At 46.6% G+C, this 25,934-nt stretch overlaps 1 protein-coding gene and 1 long non-coding RNA gene across 3 annotated transcripts in view; one reads left to right on the plus strand and one right to left on the minus strand.

The window, feature by feature from the left end:
* Nucleotides 1-11,793, plus strand: part of LOC144806354 (uncharacterized) — a 158,142-nt gene extending 146,349 nt beyond the window's left edge. The window contains exon 2 of the long non-coding RNA XR_013605775.1: nt 11,571-11,793. This is a non-coding gene — a long non-coding RNA (uncharacterized LOC144806354). The remainder of the gene's footprint in view (nt 1-11,570) is intronic.
* LOC144806349 (uncharacterized) overlaps nt 1-25,934 on the minus strand; it is a 62,175-nt gene that overhangs the window by 13,773 nt on the left and 22,468 nt on the right. The gene's annotated exons all lie outside the window — the stretch shown is intronic.

The following is a 25,934-nucleotide window of genomic DNA, read 5'->3' on the forward strand; positions in this document are numbered from 1 at the left end:
TGCAAACACAACACATGTACACACAGTAAAAGTGGCACACAGTAATGTACTCCATTTAGGGTTGAATTTATAAATAAGTGCAGGGGCCTAAAGAATTTTTAAGAGCCCGCCACTGGCACTTACAAATGCCATGTTAGAAAAATACCAAGGCTGTCTAAACTGGATTCCACCTCACACCTTTCTTCCAGCAAGCCACACTGCCTGTCTCTTCATCTCACTTCGCAGTTTCTTTTCCGTCCATGCTTTCTCATTTATCACAATTTCCCTATTTTTTCTCTTCCTCCTTTCTTCCTCTCCTTCCGGTCTCCCCTACTCTAGATGAAGTCCGAGGATGAAAAACAAGCCTTGGTCCTTAAAAATGACCCGTTTAAAAAAAAAAAAAACCTGCACAAACTCCTTCTTTTGAAATAGTGGGTTCAACTTGCTCCTGCTTAAGCCCTGCCGATAGCCTCACAGTGCACGAGACAGCGCTCCACATAATTATTACATTCATTGTCCAGGACTTTCTATTGTACTCACCCTGCATCAAAGGTCAGCCAACAAGTGGTAACTGGGTGTCCCAACCTCCAGCCTTACTGTCTACTCTGCCAACACATTTGGCCACTATTTACTTTGGCACAAGTGAATCAGGTGAAAGGCAACCCGATTCTCTTATACACTCATTCCTACTATTGAAATGCAGAAACAAATATACAGGATAGCTCTATAGATACATGATCGATCCTTAGTTCTTTTTTTTGCATATTGAGAGGAACCTTAAAAAAACGAATCTTCTGTGTATAGTATATTTAAGAGCATCTGCCTAACTTTCTTCACGCAACAGCCGGCTTGGCTTGAATACCTTATTTCGAGAACTGAGAAATTGATAATTTGAAGTTAACTCAATTAGATGGGATGTAGTGATATTGTCTTTACGGTTGCTAGGCTTTGTGGCCACCCACAAACTGTGGAAAGGCATGACCAATCGGAACAGAAAACATGACGCATAGTGTATACCCCGGGGGACCGCACAGTGCATTCCGAAGAGAAGCACTCTAGTAGGCCCCTGCTTGTGCCCCAGGGGCACTTAAAGGTCACGCAATGGAAACAAAGTGAAGCGAGGAGAGGTGGCGTAACACATAAAGCTGCCGACCTTGGAGGTGGAGAGCAGAGTTCGATCCTCAGCTTAGGCTGTATTAGTTCTAAATAATTAAAAGAAGATCCCTGGCTGGGCTGTATATTAAATAAACCCATCAGTAAAATTTCTGTCTAGCAGACTTAGACTATAACCGGACCAAAGAGCCTTATCTATCATAGGCACTCTCCCCCTTCTCTGCCCCACAAGTTCTCACGTTATCCCTGTGGCCCAAAGAAGAAGAGAGTGGGGCTTTTAATTAATATGTAATGCTTCAACCTAGCAGTGCCACTCGTGAACACAAAGAGGCACTTTTGAATAAACACCTCGGTAAAATAGTGAGCTACGGAGCTTCTCCCACACGGTGGAGTTAATAAGGGCGTGAAGAGTATGCTGCCACCCGTCCGCCGGAGGGCCCCCCCCCGCTCCCGATGCCACTGCTAGGCAGTACACATTAAAACTTTTTTTTTAAAAGTTGTATATAGCGCTAACGAGACCCGAAGGGGTTAGAGCGCTTTACATGAGCACATGTTGAGTTAGGACACATTCATGTTGCTTAGAAGTTCACATATTTTTAGACACATTTTATCCATGCGTGAATTCAACTTCTACAGAAAAGCCTTATTTATGCCTGCTTAGGGTTTGGGCTACCTGCGCACACAAGGCGATCGCTGGTTCTTTACCGCGTCTTAAAAAGTATACAATTCACTTTGCACATTAGTTATGCAATATAGTGCCTATATGGCATCCGGGTCCATTTGTATTTGCTGAGTTCCTTATGTTTCCATATCCGTCCATCCACCACGCGACTCTGTTCTCGATATCAGGGGTTTCCTTTCTGTCTGACATCTGATCGTGTACAGGAGCAGTGACCCGCCGATATACGTGTCAATCTCAGAGCATCATGTATTCTCATTATGGGCGACGTCTCGGGACCGCGGGCGGGTCGAAGGTTTTGTGCTGCTGTTTGAGGGGGTCTTGCTCTGCACGAGGTCAGAATGCGCGCCCTCCTTGCCGGGTGCAGGGGGCCAGCGCCCTTTGGGCCCCCCCACCCTCCATCCCTGCCGGGTACAGGGCGTCAGCGCCCTTTGGGTTTTGCCCCCCCCTCCCTTGCCGGGTGCAGGGCACCAGTACCCTTTGGGTTTTGCCCCCCCACCCCATCCTCCATCCCTGCAGGGTGCAGGGCGCCAGCGCCCTTTGGGTTTTGCAGAGGGCTTTACTCAGGCTATATTTGGGAACGCCCTGAGCCGCCGGCATCTGGTGCTATATAAACCCTCCCCAGACGCGCACAATTTTCTTTCCTCTAGCTTCCCGGCGCAGCTGCTTCGGCGCATCCCCGTAAGTATGAGCGTCGATGTAAACACGGCTTGCGCCGTCACAACAAGCAGCAAGCCGGGCTTGTTTTTCGCATAAAAGGTCAGAACAGAAACTGCTAATCTTTACAAGAGAAGCTGCAGTTAATATATAGTGCTGGTTATGAGTTAGCATCCTCGCTGCTAGCTCTGACAAACAAGCACCACGAGCACACGGACAGCGGGAGGGGGGGCGGGAAAGGAACAGAGAGCGGGAGGGGGGGCGGGAACGGACAGCGGGAGGGGAGGGTCGGGGACGGGATCAAAACAAACATACGTAAACATACAAAGTGAAAACATATTTATAAAGAAAATGCTCCTTACCTGATCGCTTCGTGGGAACTCAAATCTTGCAGCCAACTCCAACAACAAACACTTGGAAAAAGAAGAAAACAGGCCGACTCGAAAAAAAAAAATAACACACACCCACCGCCGCGTTGACGATCAGAAGTGGGTGGAGAGAGAAAAAAATCTCGGGAACGCCCCCGAATCTGGTCCGGGATTGACGGACAGAGCCGTCTCCCAATGGCTAGCCTCCATTTATGGAGCTAGCCAATGGGAGGAGGGGGCGGATACCCGACCCCACAGAGGAAAACATAAGATTTTGCTAGCGCATGCGTACTTCGTACGCATTGGCTAGGCAAAACCTAAAAAACGACTCTGGTTCCTAAGGTCCCAAGTAGTTATAGGCCAATTTCATGGCTTCCGCTTCTTGCAAAAAATGCTGAAAAAGCTATGAATACCCAGCTCTATTTATTTCTTCGAACCAATAATCTACTCGACCAGTCTCAGTACTGGTTTAGAGGCAAACACAGCACGGAGCTGGCTTGAATTAAATCTACAGAGGAAGTGAGGGAGGCCTTGGACTGTGGAGGCAAGAAAATAATGATTATGCTAGATTTGTCAGCGGCCTTTGACACGGTCCATCATGAAGCTCTGATGGACTGGCTGTGTGAAGCAGGGGTACAGGGTGCTGCTTGAAACCTCCTGCAGTCCTTTCTATCTGAAAGAACACAAACAGTTGATCTGGACGACAACAACATGTCAAAGCCGTGTTCCCTCCCTTGTGGGGTGCCTCAGGGCTCACCGTTAAGCGCAACACTTTTTAATATGTACATGATAACCCTGGCATGTTTAATAGGATCCTTTGGCTTCCAACTCACCTCCTATGCGGACGACACTCAAATTGTGTTATCTCTTAGAGATGGGGATAAAAAGGAAACTGGGGCACATGTTCACAATTGTATGAAAGCCATCTCAGGGTGGATGTCGACCAACTGCTTGAAACAAAATTCAAGCAAAACAGAGGTCATCATATTCAGGAATAACCCACACCTATGGTCACCAGACTGGTGACCAGAAGATTTTGGTATTTGCCCTGATTGCACTGGAAAAGCAACAAATCTGTGGGTGTTAGTGCATAACAAACTTACGTTTAGTGACCAAATAAGCACGGTGGTGTCAGCTTGTTTTCTGACACTCAGAATCATAAGAAAAATAAAGCTTTATCTTCCAAAAGAAAGTCTCAGGACGGTGGCCACGGCACTTGTTATGGCACGTCTGGATTATTGCAACAGCGTCTGTCTGAACGCCCAAAAACAGCACATTAACAGGCTTCAGAGCGTGCAAAACGCGGCGGCCAGGTTGTTGACAGGGACACCTAAATATTGTCAAAAAAGAACTAATATAACTACACTGGCTCCCTGTGGAACAAAGGGTAAGCTTTAAGGCCCTCTGTACGGCATTTAAAGCCCTCAATGGAATAGGCCTGACCATCTGAGGCAAAGATTCAAATGGTATGTTCCAGGAAGGACTCTTCGGTCCACAGGAGCAAGACAAGTCCTAGTTCCTATATTTAAAAAAAAAACAGTAGGGGGAGCTAGGAGTTTCATCGCCTGCGCATCTTAGGCCTGGAATGATCTGCCGTTCCATTTGAGAAATTCAGCAGATCTCCTCTTTTTTAGAAGGGGGCTGAAAACATGGCTGTTTACTCAGAGACATAATTTCTCCTGATATGCAGTGCATAGCACCAGGACACCTCAGGGTAACCGTTGCACTCTAAAAGTTTAATTAACATAACATGTACTTGCTGCCGTTCTTTTCTAACTAGAGCTCGGCTGATTGTGGGCCTTTTGAAAGTATTTATGTTAATCACAGTGCCCATCAAGGACAGCACTTAACAAATACTTTCAAAAGGCATACAATCAACTCCAAAGATGCGCTCTACTTAGAAAAGAAATGCAACAAGTCTACAAACATGAGGTGTGCTTTCAGAATCATCTGAAAGAACAGGTACGTGGTTTTAAACTTGATGCATTTCTTTTCTAAATATAGCGCAGCTGTGTGGCTTATTGTTTGCCTTCTGAAAGTATTTTTATGCTAAATGCAGCCCATGACGGACGCTGTGATTAACATAAATTCTTTCAAAAGGCCCACAATCAGCCCTGCAGCAGTGCTGCTTTAAGAAAAGAAAAGCAGGACGTTTAAAAGCACAACGTGTGCTTTCAGATGATCCTGGATGTTGGTGAGTGATAGTGATGGAATTCATGGCGAAGAAGGAGAAGGGGCGCCAAGAAAGACTGTTGCACAGTGTGCAACGTGTGCTAGGGCTATCCCTGGGTGGGAGTGTTAGCCCCCTTCCGAAGGTCGGGTCTAGTTGCTCCCCTGATCACAGCGTCCGTCATGGGCTGCATTTAAGATAACTTCTTTCAAAAGGCAAACCATCAGCCCCGCATTTAGAAAAGAAATGTAGCAAGTTGTATATAGTGGGAACTCAACCCAAAGTTATTGGAGCAATTCACCTGATTATTTTTTTTGTATGCATGGGGAGATTCATCGATTTTCAGAGAATCACAGAATGTTAGTCTGACCGAGACAGAAAACCCATCGCCTAAGTTGGCAGCTCGAGCATTAAGCCACAACCTCTACCACAAGAGCAGAAGCATTTTCAATTGATATACAACTTTATGCAACGAACAACCATTGACAAAGCCAATAATCCTGGCTTCTTGTAGGTGTAATTATACTTGTATTATATATCTGGATGCAATGACAGAAGAAGCAAAATATCAGTCAGGTGGCACACTATGTTAAGCTAACTTAATTGCTTTTAAGCCACGCCCTTCATTGCATTGGTCATGCCTTTTGAGAGACACCCTAGTGTTTTCATCCCACTTAAAGCCCGGGTCTACATGCATGGTTAGGTTCTTGACATAGCTTTGGCCGCAGTGCACAGAGACTTTACTCTATCGCACACAGAGGATAAAAATAGAGGGAATATTGCTTGCGTGGTATTGTAATTAAATGAGTGACTGTGTTTATGAAACCATACCCACATATTCCAGGTGTTGGAAGCCCTGGAGTAATGTTGCTGCCAACACTCCTTGCATCGTCACTAAAAAACATTAACAAAGCCAAATAGCTCTCAGATAACATGAGAGGTATTTTGGCTTTGTCAATGCTTATTTAGACATAATGCAAAGCTCGCAAGCTGCTGTGCAACATGACAAAGAATAACAAAGTCCCAGGCCGCGGTGCACTCTGGGGTGTCAGCGCTTTGCTCTGTTTTATTTTACTTTAAGTGTATTTTACATCAGCCGCAGTGCTGTGCAGCATGTCTAAACAAACATTGGCAAAGCCAAGAGATTGTGCATGGGTGACAGCTATTGGTTTTGACGATGATTGTTCAGGACCTGTGCTCTGAGAGCAGAGATACAGAATTCACGAATGGTTTATAAAAATCCAGATCACACTGAGGCTTGTTAAGGCCCCGGGCCTCGAGGAGCCTCCAGGAGGAGTCAACACAGGGTCTGAGGGGTCAATGCTGGAGGATGAGGGTCGATGACAGAGATGACCCCCCTCCCCCAGCCTCACCTCTGACTCACCAGGCCTCTCACCCCCCTGGCCTCCCTTCTGACTCACCAGGACTCGCAGCGCCTGGAGATGAAGCCTCCGCTTCAAGGCGCCCCTGGGGCTGCAGCATTTCTTGGCTGCCGCAACACAGGACGTCACTTCCGGAGGTAGTGAATACAGATCTGCGCATGCGCCACCCACTGGCTACAGACTGTCCTTTCTCTATTTATTAGACAGCAAGTTAAAAGGAACAAGAAAAAACAGCCATGAACTACATAGCCCATGAGGTTCAGCGGTAGTTATGGAAACCAGTCCACCAATCACAGTCCAGGCAAGGGCATATAGGAGATCCCACGACGTAGTCCTTCCTCTTTCTCTATTGCTGCCCCGTCAGTTAAGTCCCTTGCTTCAATTCTTATTGCGTATTTCTTGTGGCATGGGCAGTTATTGTTGTGACGGCTTGTTTTCTTAAATTGTTATATTGCTTGTGGTTTTCTTGTTTGGCGGAGCATTCCTGCTTGCAGTCTGACGCGGGACGCTCCGGCTCGAGCGTCTGTCCTATGCGGTGCGCCGTGTAGGGCTGTCTGTTCGACGCGCTGCCGGTGTCGGAGCTCTCACCACAGCGCCCTTTGCGTGCATGTGATGAGAGACACGCTGGGGGCATTTCTTGTTGTTTTACACTGTGTGGCCTCCTGCCCCCTTCACTGACACCGCGTTTGCGGTAGGAAAGACGGGCTTGGCCCACACTTGGCTGTTTTCTTGCATAACTTTGGTACAGTGTTCCATCATATATTGTATTCATTCTACAACTGCTATTTACTGCGCAGGGCACCTGTGTTGGGGGGAACCCTTATATTCATAGCTATTGGGTGTTGTTTATGGGTGCCCGACCCTCTGTGAATATGCAGTCACGTCATGACCATGATTATGTGTCTATCCCTGATTCTGAGGGACAGCCCCCCCCCGCAACCCCAAGTGCGCTCTCCTGCAGAGGTTGACAAGCTCCTTTCTTCGGCTATTGCCCAGGCGCTTGCTCCTCTGCAGGACAGTGTTAATAAACTGTCTGCTCATGTCTTTAAGTCTTCTTCTGGAATCCTGGGAGACAGTGGGGCAGGGCCTAGTGGTATTCACTCTGTGGTGTCACGTAAGGCAGTCAAGCGTGAAGCAGGGCACCTGGAGGGCTTCAGTAAACTTGCTGAAGTCTTATATAAGAGTGCGCACACACTTAGAAATGCACCCTACCGGGAGGAAAGCTCACCCGGATATACAGGTGGCGATGCCACACCGGATTTTGACCCTGAAGAAGGGTTTCCCGAAGGCGGAGAGGGTGAGGATGATGATGTCTTTGCAGATGATGATGAATCCTCAGAGGATTTGATGGATTCGGGCAGGTCTTGGCGTCCTAGGCCTTCTGTTTCGGACATTGGTGATGGTGAGCCGGTTCATCCGGACATGTTTGACCCTAATTGTATCTTCCGCCCACGTTCCACTGAATGGGTACCCAATAGGATGACAGCCGATTATGTTGCCTCTAAAATCAGACAACCCCTCATTCAGGAGGTGCGATCTCACCTCAGGTCAGAGTGCCCTCGGCCCACACTCCCTAATGGCGTTACTGCTACCCCGGAGATAGACCCAAAATTGTGCACCTTTTTTGCAAAGTACATGAAGGACCCTAAGAAGGGCATCGATAGATCTTAGAGAGCTTGCCAGGACAAGCTTCTAGATGTTGTTGGGTCCTTGACTAAAATCATGGAATTAGCGCAAAGGTCCCGAGAAGCCGGACAACCTCTTCCAGCGGACGATGTTGCGGGGTGGGCACAGGGGGCGATGTGCCTTTTGGGCAACGCCAACTGTGCCCTCTCAGCTGAGCGTCGCCGTTCTCTCCTCCTAAAGATTGACCCAAAGCTGGGGAATTGTCTTCGTCCGAGGCAGGCTCTGTGGCACAGGGCACACTTTTTGGTGATCCCTTTGTGAAGGAACTTGGAAAGTTTGTGGCCACATTTTCTGCCCTTGATAAAGAAGATTTTTCTGAAAAAGGTTTTTGCCGAGGCTGGACGAGGCAGGGGTCGCTCTTCAGGCCGTCAGTTCAACCAAGGCTCCAATAAGGGACAAGGAAAGCGCACCAATGGCTGGAACGATGGTAGGCAGGGATCCTTCTATCCTTCCCGTGGAGGCAGAGATCAAGACAGAGGCCGCTGTGGCAACCAGAATAATTCCAAAGGATTCAATGGTAAGTATGAATCTCCTCTCTCCGGTTTGTCTGGGGGGAAGGATTTCTTTGTTTCTAGCAAATTGGGCAGATCTCACGTCAGATCCTTGGGTGCTGGAAACAGTTCAAGGATTTCACATAGAATTCTACGAGTCCCCTCTTCAAATGTCTCGTCCTCGCCCTTTGGTTTTTTCCGAAGCGGAAGACGCACTCATCGACCTGGACGTTCAAGATCTTCTCTCAAAATGAGCTATTGTCCATTCCAATCTTCATCCAAGAGGTTTTCTCAGCAATATCTTTCTGGTCGAAAAGAAAGAAAAAGGCTTCAGGCCAGTTATCAACCTCCGTTCCTTCAACGAGTGGTTGGTTTATCGCCATTTCAAAATGTAGGGAATCCATCTCCTCAGGGATCTCCTTCTCCAAGACGATTGGTTAGTCCGGTTGGACCTCAAGCAGGCCTACCTTTCGGTTCCCATCTTCCCTCCACATCGCCGGTTCCTCCAGTTTCAATGGAAGGATCAAATTTACGAGTTTTAAACTCTTCCCTTTGGTCTTTCCTCAGCACCTTGGTGCTTTACAAAACTCCTACGACCGGTGGTCAAACAGCTTCGCACAAAAGGCATTCGATTGATCATTTATCTGGACGACATTCTCCTGAAGGAGCAGCCCAGGGATCAACTTCTCCTCCACTTGCAGGTTACTGTGTCCCTCTTGCAGAATCTGGGGTTCACCATCAATGCGCAGAAATCAGATTTGATTCCGCAGCAGAGCATGATTTTTCCAGGGTTTCGCATCAACACGACAGATGCCACCCTGAATCTTCCGTCTCAGGAGATTTCCAAAATCAAGAAGGAGATTCGCAAGGTACTCCGTCGGGACAGGATCTCTCTTCGGCAAGTGGCCAGAATTGTGGGTTTGTTATCATCTTCGATTCAGGCTATCTTTCCGGGTCCTCTGCATTACAGGGCCCTTCAGAGGTTGAAGGCTTTTCACCTCCGCAGAGGTCTTACTTACTCAGAGTTGATCTCCCTCTCCCTGGAATGCAGGTCGGAACTCCTCTGGTGGATCGACCACATGGAGGCTTGGAATGGGAGAGCGATTTTCGGCTCCCGTCCAGCTCTGGTAATCGAGTCGATGCCAGTTGCCTGGGTTGGGGGGCCAGATACGTCTCTCTGTCTGCGGGGGACAGGAGGACGGAGGAGGAATTGCATCACCACATCAATTGCCTCGAACTCCTGGGGGTACTTTCGCCATTCGTTCCTTCACGACAACGAGAGTCTCCTGCTGTTGTCCTACTCAGGATGGACAATATGACGGCGGTTCAATACATCAATCCCCTGGGCGGTACTCACTCCAAGATTCTGGCAGATCTTGCCAAGGATTTTTTGAATTATTGCCTTCAACGTCAAATTTCGGTGACGGCGGAGTATCTCCCAGGAGTTCAGAACTGCGTGGCAGATTGGAACTCTCGACATTTCCTGAATGCCAGCGATTGGAGGCTGGATCCTGCGATTTTCCATCAGGTTATGGACCTGTGGGGTCTTCCCCTTGTGGATCTCTTTGCTTCCAGATGGAATGCCCAACTCCCGCGATTCTTCAGTTGGAAGCCGGATCCGGGAGCGGAGGCGGTGGACGCCTTCCTTCAGGATTGGTTGGGTTTTCCAGCTTATGCTTTTCCCCCATTCCTGTTCATTTAGAGGGTCGCGGCTCAAGTCCGCAGGCAGAAAGCCTCTCTGATCCTGATTACTCCAATCTGGAGAGCTCAGATTTGGTTCCCGTCCCTTCTGGAATTGTCTTGGGACAGGCCTCTTCGGTTGCCGTCTTTCGAGCACATTCTGACGGATCCCCTGCGCCATCCTCACCCCCTGGTTCTCCAAGGCCATCTACATCTTATGGCCTGGAGGATTTCAGGAGACGATGGACTGACTACTCGCTTTCGAGAGAAGCTGAACTCCTCATTCAACAGGCCTGGGCCCCGGGTACTACCAAGCGATACCGATCTGCTTGGAGACGTTGGATTCTTTGGTGTTTGTCGAAACACCTGGATCCCGTGGGCTCCTCCGTTGCTGAGGTAATCAACTTCCTTGCGGAACTCTTCCATCAGAAGTTGGCTTATTGTACCATTAATTCTTTCCATTTAGCCATTTCTGCTGGTCATTCTTTGGTGGATGGGGCTCCGGTTGGAGAACACCCTTGGGTTTGTAAGCTCTTGAAAGGCATTCGTCTTTCACGTCCCCCAGAGCCACGTTATTCTGGCCTCTGGGATGTTAATTTGGTTCTTCATCATCTTTTATCTTTGCAAGATAATGATTATCTGTCTCGCAAGGAGATTTCAGCTAAACTCGCTATTCTCCTTCGTCTTCTTTCTTGACTTTGGAGGTTCGACCTCCTGGTGAACGGCAACTTCTTATTGCCATTAAGAAACTCTTTAGGGCGGTTTCCTCTCCCACCATTGCTAGATGGGTCAAGTGGGTTATGTCTGAATCTGGGATTGCTGTCAGAAATTTTGGAGCTCATTCCACTAAAGGAGCTGTGGCCTCCAAGGCTGTCCACGTTGGTGGCAGATTGGAGGACGTTATGAATGCGTCTGATTGGTCTTCAGAATCAACTTTTATATAGCTTTATTTCAAGCCAATTCATGAAGCCTCTGCGCTTGTGGTAAGTAAGCTTTAAACTTGCATAATCTTCGCCTCCGCTTCCTGACATAGAATGAGAAATTTCCTAGTTATCACAAAGGAAAGTTTCAATTCTATTAAGGACGCGGAGGCGAGGATTATCCCTCCCTGGCTTCATCTAACCTCCAGCCCTGGGATTATCTGTATGAGGATTAACTTTCTACGTATCAGGAAAGTATTGCTCTTGTGATTTATTGTGTTTGCATCAGATATGTTCTATTTTGATTACAGTTTTATTTGGCAGCGTGTGCTTCAAGTACTTTATTGCCTTTGTATTTGCTTGACTGGTTGCTTTATGCTTATGTAATGTTCTCATATAGGAGTTCCTTCTGGATAGGAGATTATTATATTCTCTTTTATCCTAGGTTCAGATCAGAAGACGGATTAGACGATGGTCAACTTAACTTCCTGCAGCATCGAAAGAGGAAGGACTACGTCGTGGGATCTCCTATATGCCCTTGCCTGGACTGTGATTGGTAGACTGGTTTCCATGACTACCGCTGAGCCTCATGGGCTATGTAGTTCATGGCTGTTTTTTCTTGTTCCTTTTAACTTGCTGTCTAATAAATAGAGAAAGGATATGCATAATCCTCGCCTCCGCTTCCTTAATAGAATTGAAACTTTCCTTTGTGATAACTAGGAAATTTCTCATTATGACCAATGGAGCCGCATAGATAATGAGCAATGTATAGTGGCCACATGTAGATGTAGGATATTCTATATACTAGTGCATACTGAGACTTATCGGCTTTCATGACTGAGTTAGTATTTTCTGTACTATAAAGGTAGCTGATTTTTTAAATGGCATGAAGGATGCTCTTGCTTTAAAATTGTTGGAGAGTGAAGGGCTGTTTGCTCTATCATACAATCTGTTTTTAAGTCTCATGCTAATCTACTTTCGAAGTAATATCTCCCTACATATTTGTATGGAATAAATCTGTGCAGCACCATTCCAGCTTAGGTAGGAACCCCTCAGTATAACATATACTTTTTAAAATACTTTCAGGTACTGGGTTTCTCCCATATAATCAAAGCCTGCACTCTATATTTATTTGGATGCTAAGCTGAAGGCACTTGAGCAAAATCAAGACTGACAACCAACAGATATATTTTCTAACTCGACTATGAGGGTGAGATTTTCTTCATAAAATCTTTTGGAGGGCTGTCACAGGTTTGACGACTAGCACATGTATCGCCTTACAATGTTTTTTTTCTGTTTTTAGTTAAATCCACAAGCAGAGCAAATTGTAGACCTGTGATTATCTGTCCATCTACGTATTAGAAGATAACATAAATCTAAACATTTTTACTTGTTTAGAATACATGTAAATTTACTCTTTGACTTAAGTTTCTGGGCACGCTTAAATTTTTTTGTTTGTGTCACGGCCTCTTTCTTGAAATCCTTAATCTCTGCGCTCTTTCTATTGCACACTTGGTATTAGCACTATTGAATCCTTTCTAACCTCAAGTTTTGGGTTTCCGGCTATAATAATTTCTGGCATGAGCATAATCAAACTATATAATCAGGGTACCTCTATCTTTTAAAAAAAAATTGCCATATATTTTCTCCTTTTCTCTTTTGCTCTTTTTAGTATGCGTGAATTTACTATCACGGTGTAGGGGTATCTTCTGCGACCAGACTATATATGCCACCCACCAGGAAGGAGCAATCTTAATGTGTTATTGATAACATGGCCAAATAACGAAATGCTTTCTTTGCCACTAGCGAACCGCTGGACTGACTTTGCCATGTGTTTTGCATTTTTTCGTATTAACCCCACCCTTCAAACTTGAAAACTTTGAATTATTATTTGCTCCTGATGAAGATGGTTTTGATTGTGTCCCACCGAAACGTGCGTTGACCGAAAACTCACATATGGGAATCCCACCGGAGACACATAGAAGAAGAAATTGTTGGGACTCTCCAGCCCATTGTAGAAACAGTATTAGTGTCTCGCATCAAACTTATTGGATCTCATACGTATTTTAAATTGTCTTTTGTCACTATTTTGTAGTGTTGTTTGCATGTATGTCAGTATGGATGCTTTAGTTGGTATGCTTGCAGGTTAGATAAATGAGTGTACGGTTATTTTCACTATAGTAAATATTGTGTGTTTTTCTGCTCAGTTTTATCTTTATTATGAATTTGTTTTGTCAATTCTGACTGCATAACAGATAACAATTGAATGTTTAAAAACAGAAAAATAAAATATTAAAATAAGTTAGTCTTTTTGAAGCTGTGATGGTTTGCAAAATAACTTGGGGGTATGTATAATGTATGAATTTACAGAATCAGAAGTATAAATGAGATAGGTCAAGTTAGAGGTTTTTCACAGTTTCCTGTTTCTCTCCCTTCTCTCTAGGTCCTAAAATAAAATATTATAGGGGGAACTTTCTTTACATAGGCTTATAACATGGGCACTCTACACAGGCACCAGTAACATGACATGGGCACACTACACAAGTGCCATTACATGGGCACGCTACGCAAGCGCCAGTATCAGGACATGGGCACGTAATATAACATATGCACGCTTCACAAGTGCCAGTAACATGAAATGGGTATGCTACACAAGCGCCAGTAACATGACATGACATGCTACACAAGTGCCAGTAACATTGGCACGCTACTCAAGGACCAGTAACATTACATGGGCACGCTACACTAGTGCCAGTAACATAACATGGGCATGCTACACAAGCACCAGTAACATGGGCATGCTACACAAGCACCAGTAACATATTATGGGCACCCTACACAAGCGCCAGTAACATAACATGGGCAGGCTACAAAAGCGCCAGTAACATGGGCACACTGCCACCGCATCAAGCACCCCCGTTTTGGCAAGTCCCCATGTACCATCATGGCCATCCGTAATTTTTCCAACAAGGAAATAACTTCCCTTTTTAGACAGAGGTTGGAGCAAAAGGAGAGGGCGGAGAAGAGGGCATCAAAAGAGAGGACAATGGCAGGAACAACCAACCATCTCGGTAGAGACGAGGAGCCAGACAAGAAGGAAGAAAAATTAATTGTTAATCTGTCCTCTGGGACTCTTACCTCTTCTGAAGAGAAAGTACTACAGAAAGGTTTGGGTTATGTCACTACCCCTACGACTGATGAGTTTTGTGACACCTGTGGAAGTCAAGGCTTTTTTCGCAAGATACGCCTCAAAGCCTTTTTCCAAGACAAACCCACCACCCCGACGGAGGACTCAGGGCTACAAAAACCATCCACCTTCACAGCAAACAGTAGCATGGTACCAAACGAGGTATTGACATTTGAGCATGCGGTACTCTAAGACCTAACGAGTGACATTAAACCCACTACCTTTCACAATTTATCCTCAGCTTAACTGACGGCTGTCAGGGCTCTGGCGGATGATCCAGACATTACCATTAAACATGCCGATAAGGGAGGGGCAACAGTTAAGTCAACTGTTGACTACGATACAGAATGTCTACGACAACTCAGCAACCGGAGATATTACACTCCCATAACAGATTATCCCACCCCGCGACTAGCCACCATTATATCAACCATGGACTTCTCTGCTGAGACTGAGAGGTGGATCACCAAGAAGGAAGAAGAATTCCTCATCAATAAGGACCCCAAGACACCTTTCTTTTACATCTTGCCAAAGATTCACAAAGGGGTTACTCCAGTCCCCAGTAGGCCCATCGTCTCGGGGATTGGGTCGATCCTCGAACCACTCTCTTGGTTCTGTGATTATTTTTTGCAACCCCTGGTTAGAGCCGTTCCTTCGTTCTTACAAGACACCACTGATGTCCTCTGCCTGAGTGAGGGGCTCCAGCATCCAGAAGAAATTAACCTTCTGGTTACCCTGGATGTTGAGGCCCTCTACGCCAACATCCCACAACGTGCCACATTAAATGTCATAGAGGATACACTGACTAGAACAGACTGAGAATCTCCGGCCCCAGTGCCATTCGTGCTCGAGTGAGCTACATTGGCTTTGACTGAGAACTTTTTTGAATATAATAAACAACTCTATCATCAGACCCAGGGCACTTCAATGGGCAGCACATTCGTGCCGAGTGTGGTGTGATTGTATATGTCTGGCTTTGAGGAAAGAGAGATCCACAGTCCATAGAACCCCTACCTCACTAATGTGGTTTTTATGTGGGAGAGGTTTATTGATGACATCCTCATCTTGTGGAAGGGGGAAAGATCTAGATGTGATGAATTTTGTCACTGGATCAACACCTTAAACCCCTATCTGAAGTTCACCAGCACCATCTCAGACAATAATATACCTTTCCTTGACCTCAAGGTCATGTTAGACGAAGGTCAGATCAGTACTAAACTGCACAGAAAACCCACCAACAGAAATAGTCTTTTACTATTTAGCAGCCACCACCCAAGAGCCTCGAAAGAAAACCTGCCTTTCAGTCAGTTCCTCAGAATTAGGAGGAACTGCAGTTCTGTGGCCGACTTTAAAACGGAGGCAGACATTTTAGCAGAAAACCTACGCAAAAGAGAATATCCGAAACGCAACATTGCACTATCACTTAAGTAGGCCAGAAATAATAATCGAGAAGCACTACTAGAAACAAGACAAAAAGAGCCCAGTCAGGTGCTCACATGTCACCACTTTTACCCCAGATTCTAATAGGATCAGGAATACCATGAGGAAACATCGGGGCATCCTTTATTCCGCACACTTAACCTGCCCGCTCCAAGGTTTGCTTTTAAACGCACAAGCAACCTCAAGGATATGCTGATACATACCAGGCCCAAAGTCCACTCCACCTCACAAAGATCCTTGAAGTACCTGTTGTAGGACACTACCCATGCGGTGCCTGTACAGTTTGCCCACTTACAAAACCTACTAAAGATATCACATTTTTCGATAGATTTAAATGGCAGCTAAAGAGGCACACTAACAGCAACACTCCTAATTGCCTATACATGCTCACCTGCCCCTGTGGACTCCGTTTTATAGGCATGACCACCAGACCCATCAAGACACGCATTACAGAACATGGGAGCAATATCCGATGTCATAAAGCCAACACCAATATGGCTGCACATTTTTAACTCCTGAAACATTCACCAGATTCACTATGCTGGGTCATATTAGAAGCGTACCCCAAAATGAACAAGAGCATTCTATTCCGCACTGAACAGAGATGGGTGCTTAGGTTTGCGTCAGATAAAGAGGGATTAAAGGAGGATATTCCCTGGAGCCTGCTGACTAGATAAAATATACCCTCCAGAGTATCCCATACCCTCAGTATTTTGTTTGGCCAACACGTAATTCTGGCTGGCTAACACTGCATTAGAGCTCCTTCTAAGACCTTTTTGCACACTATTATCTCCCAATGTGACCACCCACACACATCTACATGATTACATTTGGGACATGTGGTGGAGTGGGTGTAGCGGGCCGGAAAAGCAGGCGAGGAGGCCGTATGTAGTGGGCAATAGTTGGCTTTTATTACGGTTGCACAGTACAGATAGTTCCAAGAGGCGGAAGGTGTGGCTCCAGGCGATGGTCTCTGGGTCGGTGCTTCTCTGCTACTCGGCGTCCACCGATGGTCCGGGGAAGGTTCCGGTGACGGGGAGGCTCCCAGGAGGACCGGAAGAGAGAAAAAACAAGGGACCGTTAGTCCTATCCAGCAAGTACCGAGACTCAACTGTTTACCGACACCCGGGTAGTGCAGGAAGGGGCGGAAAGCGACAGTGCGGGAAGGAAGGTACCGGGAGGACGGAATACAGGTCGGGAAAATAGAGAGGGTGCTGGGGTGGGGCGTGAGAGGAACGGAAGGGGTCTTCGAGTGAAGTGCTGTACACTTATAATACAGTGCAGGGGCGGTGAGACTATGGAGAGAGGGAATATGTACAGGGACTATAACACGGACTCCTAATGAGTAGGGATAAAGGAGGAAAAAGGCACTCACGCGGTTCGCCGTAACTCTCCTCCGAGTTACGGCCGCTCTCCAGCCACCTCCAAGGGACTCCACCACTCCTCGGTCCACACTTCGTCCTCGCACGTCTGCTCTCCTTCTCCGTCTCCAGCCAGAGGGTCCTGCCACGAAACTCCGACGACGTGTTGTGTTGAATCCCTGTTTTTATCCTGTGCTGGCTCTGCCTTTGGGGCGGGACTTCCGGGGTCATCGTGATAAGGTTCCTCTGGCCCTGTCGTTCTGGTTGGCTCCTGTGGGAGAGAGAAGGGCGGGGTTTCGTTGGTGATGGCTGGTGTTCAGCTTCCTGCCTTGGTTGCGGCGTTTTCGTGACATGAAGACAGTCCCGGGGGTGCCGGACAAGGTACACGAGGGGGAGGGCGCCCTCCTGGTAGGGGTCGGTGGGTCGTCGCCTCACAGGACACTAATGTATGTTTGACTAATTGTGACATCCTGACATGGTTTTAACTTTTATTAATAGGTGCCACGGAGACCACCGGACCCTTTTAAAGGATCCATTCTACTACTATAAATTATCGCCCAATGGCCTATTGTCAGGGTTAGGGCCCACATGTACTTCCCAATGAGGCTGAGACCCCGTTTGAAGACGAACATGGCCTTTAGTACATTACACTCCCTCTTAGCGATTACACGTTCTGTTGGTGACGTGCATTAACCACAGGGACACCAGTGACATCGGTACATGCCTGGTCATACAGGACATTATACAATGGCCCACACTCTAACGTGGTCTATTGGAGGGTTGCGGATCCTGTTCGAGGTGTCCGCTCTACTATTCCAACCAGGCACCAACCAATTTAGGTTAGCGCCCTAGCGCTCTTCTTAGTGAGACAGGAGGCCCACCCCCTTTTGACACCAACCACGAGCTTAACAACGCCGCGCCACTTATGGCCATTACCTCCCTGTCCCGGCAGAGTGAGTGGTAGGTCCTCCGACATTTTACGGAGAAGACGCGTAAGTAATTGACTTCTTGCTGCTGGCATGGCAATGCCCATGGATTCCTTGGCATTTTCGCTTCAGGTGAGCCCTTAATATTTACGAGACTACGGGCCGCCAGCTGCTTTGTTTGTGTGTCTCCTGACATTGCGGTATTGCGCCGTGAGCTGCACAGTCGCCACGGCCCCAGCGGGCACACACGTTAGGTACGGTACTGTCCCATCCCGGTGCACGCAGTTTTGGGTGCTGGGCTATACGGTGCCTCCTCGCGCTGTGCCGGGCTGCTCGAGTACTCTGACACAGCCCCTTTCTGTACTCCAAGTTCGGAGACTCGTAACCAAGCTTAGGATACACCTTGGCCTGACTGTGTCCGTTGATCCCTGGCCACTGCGACAGGTGGAGAGACCAATTAACCAGCTGTATCATACTACCTTTTTCCTCACAATGTGTTTCCTCCCTCATTTCCATCTCATTGGACACTGCACTTTTCAGTGTCAACACCTGCCGGAACACGTTGTTACTAGCCATTGACCCCAATGGGGTGAGTCCTTACTTACTACCACTATTTTTAACTGCTCTACCACACTGAGAAAATGAGATTCATTTTTGATTTTAATATCGTCGCCTCATGCATGGTCACAGCACTCCAGCGTGAAGCATGCTTTCCTCACAGTCGAGTGCTGCAAGGTTATTTACAAATTTGTGCAACAAACATCATGAACATGCACATAACTATTCTGCGAATTTCCTTTTTCTCACAGGTTGACCTCCTAGATCCTCAGGTGCCACATTTAGGTGGTCTATCACTTGTGCTACATTGGACCACCACTGACCGTGTAGATAGAATTTGCTACTGTTCCTGAAGAATTGCCATCTATTTGACATTTAGGCAAGAAAGATGTTGACCTTGGGGGCGCGGTACCCTGTAACATTACAGCAGGGGTCCGCCACAGTCAGTTTTAACCAGGATAGGAGCCACACTCATTAAATTTGTTTTGATTGGACCTCTACTTCCTGTTTTAGTCTCACTTATTTACACCTCTTACAATCACTAGGCCCCTCACACGCACTGCACCTTACGGCAAGGAATAAAAGATCTCCGCCAAAGAGCCCCTTCGAGGGTGCCCGTCGGGTATTGTAGTGTCGACCCGACGAGGAGTAGACCCAATGATGAAGTATGACACATAGCTGGTTGGGTGTGTGAGGGCCTTAATTCCGAAAGGCGTAATCCCCTCCTTGATTTGGATATTAAGTGAACACGGTTTCACTTAAGCAAACTGTATTGTTCAGTCAGGAACTGCATACCCTTTTGTATTGATCAGTTGTTGGTCATGTATGCTGGACCTGGCAAAAAAAAGCCTTTAGTCCTCCTTATTTCTAGACACACACTACACAATCGCCAGTAACAGGACTTGGGCACACTACACAAGCGCCAGTAACATGGACACACTACACAAATACCAGTAACATAACATGGGCACACTACACAAGCACCACTAACATGGGCATGTTACACAAGCGCCAGTAACATGACATGGGCATGCTACATAAGCACCAGTAACATGGGCACGCTACACAAGCGCCAGTAACATGACGTGAGCACACTACACAAGTGCCAGTAACATGACATGCTATTTAGAAGAACAAGGGAACCCACTCGGTAAGCAAGGACCAAGGGTATTCGTATAAAGGAGCAACAACGGTCCTTCCATCTAAACTTCTAGCTGCTCACTTATTGTAAATTGCCTGAGAAACTTCCCACCCCCTGTTATTGTAAATTGTTGTCTAGCCCTGTTGGATACAGGATTGTGTCCCACTGTAAATATGTTGCTTTGATATTCTTTTTATTACATTATCGATTAAATTTTGAGGTCCGGCTGGACTTCCTGTTCATTATAGCTCAGATTGTGGCCTATAATTATTTAACAGTGTACATCCTTTTTGTCAAGGACCGTTGTTGTTCCTTTATAGTAACATGACATGAGCACAGTTCACAAGCGTCAGTAACATGACATGGGCACAATACACAAGCACCAGTAACATGACATGGGCACACTACTCAAGCACCAGTAACATGATATGGGTACACTACACAAGCACCAGTAACATGGACACACTACACAAGCGCCACTAACATGGGCATGTTACACAAGCGACAGTAACATGACATGGGCACGCTACATAAGCACCAGTAACATGACCTGAGCAGACTACGCAATTGCCAGTAACATGACATGAGCACACTACACAGGCACCACTAACATGACATGAGCACACTACACAAGCACCACTAACATGACATGGGCACAACACACAAGCACCAGTAACATGACATGGGCACAACACACAAGCACCAGTAACATGACATGGGCACACTACACAAGCACCAGTAACATGGACATACAACACAAGTACCTTTAACATAACATGGGCTTACTACACAAGCGCCAGTAACATGGACACGCTACACAAGCGCCAGTAACATGACATGGGCACGCTACATAAGCACCAGTAACTTGGACACACTACACAAATACCAGTAACATAACATGGGCTTACTACACAAGCGCCAGTAACATGGACACACTACACAAATACCAGTAACATAACATGGGCTTACTACACAAGCGCCAGTAACATGGACACGCTATACAAGCGCCAGTAACATGGACACGCTACACAAGTGCCAGTAACATGACATGGGCACGCTACATAAGCACCAGTAAGATGGGCACGCTACACAAGTGTCAGTAACATGGGAACGCTACACAAGCTCCAGTAACACGACATGAGCACACTACACAAGCGCCAGTAACATGACATGAGCACACTACACAAGCGCCAGTAACATGACATGAGCACACTACACAAGCGCCAGTAACATGACACGGGCACGCTACACAAGCGCCTGTAACACGACATGAGCACACTACACAAGCGCCAGTAACATGACATGAGCACACTACACAAGCGCCAGTAACATGACATGAGCACACTACACAAGCGCCAGTAACATGACATGAGCACACTACACAAGCGCCAGTAACAGCGGCACGCTACACAAGCGCCTGTAACACGGGCACGCTACACAAGCACCAGTAACATGGGCATGCTGCACAAGCGCCAGTAACATGGGCATGCTACACAAGCACCAGTAACATGGGCATGCTGCACAAGCGCCAGTAACATGACATGGGCATGCTACATAAGCGCCAGTAACAGCGGCACGCTACACAAGCGCCTGTAACACGGGCACGCTACACAAGCACCAGTAACATGGGCATGCTGCACAAGCGCCAGTAACATGGGCATGCTACACAAGCGCCAGTAACATGGGCATGCTACACAAGCACCAGTAACATGGGCATGCTACACAAGCGCCAGTAACAGCGGCATGCTGCACAAGCGCCAGTAACAGGGGCATGCTACACAAGCGCCAGTAACATGGGCATGCTGCACAAGCGCCAGTAACATGGGCATGCTGCACAAGCGCCAGTAACATGGGCACGCTACACAAGCGCCAGTAACAGCGGCATGCTACACAAGCGCCAGTAACAGCGGCATGCTACACAAGCGCCTGTAACATGGGCATGCTACACAAGCGCCAGTAACAGCGGCATGCTGCACAAGCGCCAGTAACAGCGGCATGCTACACAAGCGCCAGTAACATGACATGAGCACGCTACACAAGCGCCTGTAACATGGGCATGCTGCACAAGCGCCAGTAACATGGGCATGCTACACAAGCGCCAGTAACATGGGCATGCTGCACAAGCACCAGTAATATGACATGGGCACGTTACACAAGCACCAGTAATATAGCATGGACACACTACACAAGCGCCAGTAATATGGTCACACTACGCAAGTGTCAGTAACATAACATGGGCACATGACACAAAATAATATCCTTTCTTTGTTATCACTTCATTTCACTAAAAAACTTTTTTTTAATTAATTTAGCACATTATCTATCACTTGCAGTAGCATTTACAAGTTAGAACAGAGGCCCTGAAGAAAGCCTAGGGTCCTATTCCCAAAAGGCTGAAACATGTTGGCCCCCTTGCAGGTATTTGGTTAAACTGCAAGATACATATATTACTGCACTGTTCTTGTTTTTAACAGGAAGAGGCCCTTCTTTTCCAAAATAAATAAAAAATCTTTTTCTTGTGGTTCTCTATCCTATTTTAAATTCACCACTTTTATAATTTTTCTTGCACTGCACTTGATCCCATCAGATCAGAGTCACATGGTCCTAAAGTGATTGTGAGTCGGAATACCATTTACTGATAAAGGGTACGATCTCCATCTCAATGATCTAGACATGCGACCCTTATAGGATTACCAAGTGATAATACATTCTTTGATGGGAATCCTAAAAATGTGTTTCCTCTACAATCATTGGTGGCCCACATTTTTTATATTCCTTGTCCCAAGTCATAACTAGTTAGCCATGGCTATATCTGGTTGTACTATTTTATACTTCCAGTCAAATACATAGAGGTTCATAATAATCCTCTTTTTTTAGACCCCTAGGTTTCCCTGTTGTATATGTGTACACGTGACACAAGCACCAGTAACATAACATGGGCACGCAATACAAGCACCAGTAACATAACATGGGTGTGCGACACAAGCGCCAGTAACATGGACACACTACACAAGCGGCAGTAACATAACATGAGCACAATACACAAGCGCCAGTAACATAACATGGGCACTCTACACAAGTGCTGGTAACATGACATGGGCACACTACACAAGTGCTATTAACATGGACACACTACACAAGCGCCAGTAACATTATGGCAGAGGTCTTCAAACTGTTCGGTGCGCCCCCCTGGGGGTTCGTGGATGTGTTGCCAGGGGGGGCGCAAATAGGTCTGCAATTACATGTAAATGAAGATAGCCTGGAAGCACAAAAAGGAGCCGTTCTAGGCTGTCTTCATTTACATGCTCCAATTAAACGCCACAAAAAAGTGAAAGGGTGGTACTACTAAGTGGCACTGGGGAGGCCAGGGACTGTGAAGTTAGGGTCAAAGAGCAGGCTAAAAAGAAGAAAAAAAATTGCATTCCATTGTTTCCTGTTCACTTTGGAACAACTGTATATAAAAACACCACTCGAGGACAATTCATTAGTTAACGATCAATTAGGCATAGAGGGCGTGGTGTAGTGCCGTGTTCAACAGGCAACAGTGTAAATCTGTCAGGGAATGGCATGGAAAGTGTGCAGAGAAACTAAAACCCAATCCCGTTTAAAATGTGGAAGAGTTTAGCAACTCGGAAAGGTGTGGTGGGTGATAGAAACAGAGTATGTCTGTCCAAACTACTGGTGGTCATTGAAAGGTATAAAATATAAAAGTATTTGCCTGTATTGGACAAAGGAAATTTCTAGTTCCCGAAGAGCTGACCATGTCGCAATTTAAGACCATTGTTGGATGCCAATTAGCTTTATCAAAAACACAGGCTTTTTTCTTTATGGTGAATAACAAGACCTTACAGTTAATGTCTGTCACAATGTCAGAAGTGTATTGGGATCATAAGGATGAAGATGGCTTCTTATTCCTGACCAATGCATCACAGGAGATGTTTGGCTGCAATCTAACCAATGACTAGCAGAAACAGACAGACTGCCACGCACTATTACAGACTGCTTAACATTAAAGCAGGTTTTATCTAGAGTGTTAGACCTGGCACCATTGGTGTGAGTCTCCTTTCCATTTTTTTACCGTGCCTCGTATGTTTTTCTGGTGTAAGATGCTTTAGGCACTGTGCCACTGCTGTCCAGTGCCACAGTGCGAGTGCTCCCTATGGTAAATTATTGTACGAATTTGTGAATCCATGATTGGGTATATTTGACTCACAGTCAGGCCCTAGTATAGTGTACACGAGGTGCCCAGGGCTTGTGAGTCAAATGCTGCTGGTGGGCTTGGAGCACTGGTTGTGCGACCCACAGAAGTAGCCTGTAAACGTGTGTCTTGTCTGCCATCGCAGAGCCTGCGTGCAGTCTCGCACTGCCATGTCGACTGGGTAATTGCACCCACTTACCAGTCCCTAAACCGTCCATTTGCTTTATATCAGTCACCCCTATGGTAGGCCCAAGGCAGGGTGCGATGTAAGTATAAGGTAGGACAAGCCCTGATGTATGTGGCATGTCCTAATAGTGAATTACAGCCATTTTCGATTTTCACTATTGCAAGGCTACCTGTTCTCCATAGGCCAGAATAAGCAGTTGTGATTATTACATCTTATAATCCTAACTGACAGGGAACATGGTAGAAATCTGAGGTTATTAGGACTGAACTCAGAATGATAAAATACATATTTTAGTAAAGGGGGTTTTAAAATTCAGTGTTTGAAAATGCCACTTTTAGAAAGTAGGTATTTTCTTGCCTAACTATCCAAGCCTGCCTCTGCTGTGCTGTGTATTCCCTGTCTGGAGTTTGAGTGACAGGGGCTGGGGAATTTCCAGGAGACAGGGTGAGGCAGCCAGGGCTGAATAGAGAGATCTCCATGCAGATTGGTGGGAAGAGTTACACCTTGGACCTGAATAGGGTTGTGCTCTCCCTCCACAGTGCTGGCTCCGACTCCTGTGGTGCGTCTGCCGCTTCTGCCCTGCTCCTTGAAAGGAACGGCCACGACATGTCAACAAAGTGCTCAAGAACTACCCAGAAGGGGCGTGGCTTCGTTGGGATCCAGCATAGCCGCCTGCTAGATTGTCTCCGTGACTCCCTCCCTACAACGCCAATCTGCTACACCAATCTGATCCTCCGGTGCCATATCCATACACCGGAGAGTAGTGGTGCTCAACGCTTTTAGCCCGAAATCGAACTGACGTCTGGGGCCGAAGTTATGGTGGCTGGCATTTGCGGCACTCCTGGTTGTGGAAGCCGGGGCCTTGCGTAGAGACTAGACCGCTGCAAGAGCTGAATTTGCCTGAGCGACTCCCTTCCTTCACCTTGGGGGACCGAACTTTGTCGAGATTGAACTCGCTGGTACCGCGCAAAAGCTCCGGATGCTGTAGCCCTGCCACATCTGCGCCCCTCTCTGAATTGCGGGCCTTGTGCACCGGTGCTGTTTTGAGAGGGCACGGTAGAGACGTGGCGCAAGGGGGAAGAGCTCAGACGAGATATCGTCGCATGCAGTGGGACGCCTCTAGAAGGCCTGGGACAGTGAGTTGAGAGCACACGCTCCCTGATTGCCTCACTTCCTTTATTCCTGATGCTGGGGGCTCCTTCTTCCCCCCCTTCCCTCCCACTCATTCACCTACACCACTGCTGCTGGCCCTTCATTGTAGATACTATGTAACCAAAAACAGGGCTTGACTAATCAGTAAGGCGGAGTCACCAACAAAACACACCAACCGAGTTGCCAATACTGATACCTGACTACAATGCTATTAAATAAATAGGTGCAAGGAAACCAAACCAAGCATCCAACAGCTTCTTATTAGCTTTTATTTGCAATTTTCAAAAATGTGTTTTGAAATGAGGTGTATATATAGGGGCTATGTATACAAAACAATGTCATCAAATAAATACACACACCTTTTTACACTCACACTCCCTCCACGTTGTTCATATGTACACACACACATCCACATTGATACACATCACCACAAACAACATATACCACATTAATCCTAACGGGCCAATGTTCTTATTATGAAAACTGGCCTGGCCACTCTCCAACAGAAATTCACTCTTAGATGTTTTATAAATGCAAAACAAATGTTGTCAATGCAGTTTTTCACAATATAACATAAATCTTAATCCAACCAAGGGAACAATTTGAATGGGAGTGGAAATAACAAGATCTATGCGTTACAAACCCCCTGCAGTATGGGG

This window comes from Lissotriton helveticus (assembly GCF_964261635.1).
Source record: "Lissotriton helveticus chromosome 1_1 unlocalized genomic scaffold, aLisHel1.1 SUPER_1_unloc_65, whole genome shotgun sequence".
Lineage (NCBI taxonomy): Eukaryota > Metazoa > Chordata > Amphibia > Caudata > Salamandridae > Lissotriton > Lissotriton helveticus.